The 3,721-nt window shown below is 42.9% G+C and overlaps 1 non-coding gene across 1 annotated transcript; it reads left to right on the top strand.

The window, feature by feature from the left end:
• Positions 1-3,615: 3,615 nt before the first annotated feature.
• On the top strand, positions 3,616-3,721 carry LOC130462264 (small nucleolar RNA R71). Its single transcript, XR_008922362.1, has one exon. It is a non-coding gene; the product is annotated as a small nucleolar RNA R71 (small nucleolar RNA).

The raw sequence follows: 3,721 nt of genomic DNA on the forward strand, positions 1-3,721 counted from the left end.
CCAACACAATAGTTCGCAAAGTCCGCATACCATGGGGATTGAGTAGACACAGAGAATAGATGATCATCAGGAAAAGAATCATTGATAGGCCCGTCTGCGCTAGATTGAAATTTCAACCGAGAGAGATGATCTGCAACAACATTCTCAGCACCCTTCTTATCCCGAATCTCTAAATCAAACTCCTGGAGAAGAAGAATCCATCGAATAAGTCTTGGTTTGGCCTCTTTCTTGGCCAACAAATACTTCAAAGCGGTATGATCAGTGTGTATAATGACTTTCGAACCAACAAGATACGTCCGAAATTTGTCAAGTGCATAAACAACCGCAAGGAGCTCTTTCTCAGTAGTAGCATAATTCATCTGAGCTCCGTCCAAGGTTTTGCTTGCATAATAGATGGCATGCAACACCTTGTTCTTTCTTTGGCCAAGCACTGCTCCAACAGCATAATCACTCGCATCACACATAATTTCGAACGGCAAATCCCAATCCGGAGGCTGAATGATCGGAGCAGTTATCAATGCTTTCTTTATCCTGTCAAAAGACTCCAAACAAGCATCAGTGAACTCAAATGTGGCATCCTTGAGCAGTAATTGAGTGAGGGGTTTCGCAATTTTAGAAAAATCTTTTATGAAACGGCGATAGAAACCCGCATGACCGAGAAAACTCCTCACTCCCTTGACATTCACGGGAGGGGGAAGTTTCTCGATCACCTCAATTTTTGCTCGGTCAACTTGGATGCCACGCTCAGAAATAAGATGACCAAGTACCACTCCTTCATTGACCATAAAGTGGCACTTTTCCCAGTTCAATACCAAATTCACGTCAGAACAACGTTTAAGCACTTTAGAAAGATTATGCAAGCATACATCAAAGTCAGAACCATAAACACTAAAATCATCCATAAATACCTCCATGATATCCTCGATGAAGTCAGAAAAGATGGCCATCATACACCTTTGAAATGTAGCAGGGGCGTTGCACAAACCAAACGGCATTCTGCGGTATGCAAAAGTTCCATATGGACAGGTGAACGTCGTCTTCTCCTGGTCGTCTGGGTGAATGGGAATCTGAAAGAAACCTGAATATCCATCCAAATAACAGAAAAAGTTGTGTTTTGCTAATCTTTCTAGCATCTGGTCAATAAAGGGGAGGGGAAAGTGATCCTTCAAGGTGGTCGTATTCAACATTCTATAATCTATACACATACGCCAACCTGTGACAACACGAGTGGGGATAAGCTCATCCTTATCATTCTTAACGACCGTTGTCCCCCCCTTCTTAGGAACGACTTGCACCGGGCTCACCCATTTAGAATCTGAAATGGGATAGATGATGCCCGCATCAAGTAGTTTCACTACCTCTTTTCTCACCACATCTTGCATATTAAGATTCAAACGACGTTGTGGCTGTATGCGAGGGCGGTGATCTGCTTCCAAGTTAATTCTATGCATACAAAAGTTAGGACTAATGCCCTTGAGATCGTCAATGCTATACCCGATTGCCTTTTTGTGCATACGTAGCACGGTCAGAAGCTTAGAAAGCTGGCTATCGTCGAGTGCAGCATTAACGATCACAGGAAAATCCTCATTATCATCAAGAAATGCATATTTAAGGTGAGATGGTAATGGTTTTAGTTCTACCTTCGTTACCTGTGGCTCGGAAATAGAGCAAACAGTTGCCAATACCTCAAAACCATCGACCTTCTCAACTTCAATTCCATCTAAATCCGAGATCAAGGAATCAATCTCACAATCTCCTTCTCCTTTATGGGCTTCCAAGGTGAGAGTCGCCAGCAATAGATCATCATACAACATTCTAGGAATGTTGTCTAGAGAAATCTCTTCTGCAATATCAATCCTGCAACAAGTATTCTCAAGCATAGGAGACTTCACAGCATTGGTTAGATTAAAAGTAACAGTATCATCACCAACACTCAAAGTAAGAGACCCAGACTTGACATCAATAACAGCACATGCAGTACATAAAAATGGCCTACCCAAAATTATGGGGATTTGACTATCCTCCTCCATATCTGGCACCACAAAATCAACAGGAATGTAGAATTTTCCCACCCGGACAGGAACATCCTCCAAAATACCTAAAGGATATTTTATAGAACGATCTGCCATTTGCAAAGTGATTTGTGTGCATTTTAGTTTTCCCATATTCAACCTATTACAGACAGAAAGGGGCATGACAGACACACTTGCACCTAAATCACATAATGCTTTATCAATGAACAATGCACCTACATGACAGGGGATGGAAAAACTACCCGGATCCTTAAGTTTGGGTGGAGACTTATTTTGCAATATGGCACTACACTCTTCAGTTAGAGCGACTCTCTCCACACCACCATAATCCCTTTTCTTAGTGATCATCTCTTTCAAAAATTTTGCATAAACAGGAACTTGAGATATTAAATCAGCAAAAGGGACCGTTACCTCAAGATTCTTGACCATTGCCAAGAACTTACCAAGCTGTTGATCAACCTTAGTTTTCTGCATCCGGTGAGGGAAAGGTAACTTAGGCACAATAGGGAGAGAATCAGAATTCTTCTCTTTCCCCTTATTTGCACCAACATCATCAGCATTACCAACTTCCAGGACTTGAGGCTCTGCATCAATTGCTTTCCCTGGTCCATCTGTGTTCTCCTTAGCAAGAGTTGCATCATCAGTGGGCATCGGGGGTCCATTATATTTAGTGCCACTTCTAAGAGTGATAGCATTGGCACTTTCTCTGTTCTGGGGCGGAGTAGGTTGCCCTGGTAGTGTACCCGGTTGCCTTTGAGATAGAATGTCAGCAAGTTGAGCAACTTGATTCTCCAACATTCTATTCTGATTCTTCAACTCTTTGATTCTCTCATCATGGTTCTTTTGAGCTATCTCTGCGGTCTTCTGCATATTTGCAACGAGCTTATACAGATCACCCATGTTAGGCTCTGGAGTAGCACTGCTCTGAGGGGGTTGTTGATATCCTTGATGCGGGGGCCTATTAAACCCCGGGGGGGCATTATGTGAGGCTCCTTGTTGAAATGGAGGCCTAGCAACATGTGGTTGAGGTGGATGGAACTGTGGTTGCGACCATTGTTGCTGGGGTTGAGGATTCTGAACATTGTTGCCCCGATATGAGAAATTTGGATGATTCCTCCAACCCGGATTAAATGAATTGGAATATGGGTCATTGGGTTGTCTCTGTTGAAAAGCATTCACTTGCTCCAATTGCGTAGTATCCTGTAAACTATAAGAGCACTCATGACCAAAGTGACCTTGGATTCCACATACTTCGCAGTAAGAAGTTGTCACTGGAGCTACACTAGACATAGCATTAATACTCACTGGGGGAGTACTAGACTGAGGAGCCTTCAAAGAATCGATCTTCAGGTTCAAGGCTGCCACTTGTGAGGACAATAGAGCATAAGCATCGACATCCAATTTTCCCTTCTTAGATGTGGATCTGGTGGTGCTGTAATGGTTGGCAGCTAAATTGGCAAGAAAATCATAACCTGCATCCACTTCTTTGTCAAGAAAAACACCCCCAGCAGCAGAATCAACCGTGTTCTTTGTTTCATCTTGCAAACCATGGTAGAAAATCTGAACCAAGAACCATTTTTCAATGTTGTGATGCGGACACGACCGCTGCAAAGCCTTGAATCTATCCCAGGCTTCTCGAAGTGATTCACCAGGTTCTTGAGTGAATGTAGTCAGCTTATGCCTTATTT

The sequence above is a fragment of the Spinacia oleracea genome, chromosome 5 (assembly GCF_020520425.1).
Source record: "Spinacia oleracea cultivar Varoflay chromosome 5, BTI_SOV_V1, whole genome shotgun sequence".
Lineage (NCBI taxonomy): Eukaryota > Viridiplantae > Streptophyta > Magnoliopsida > Caryophyllales > Amaranthaceae > Spinacia > Spinacia oleracea.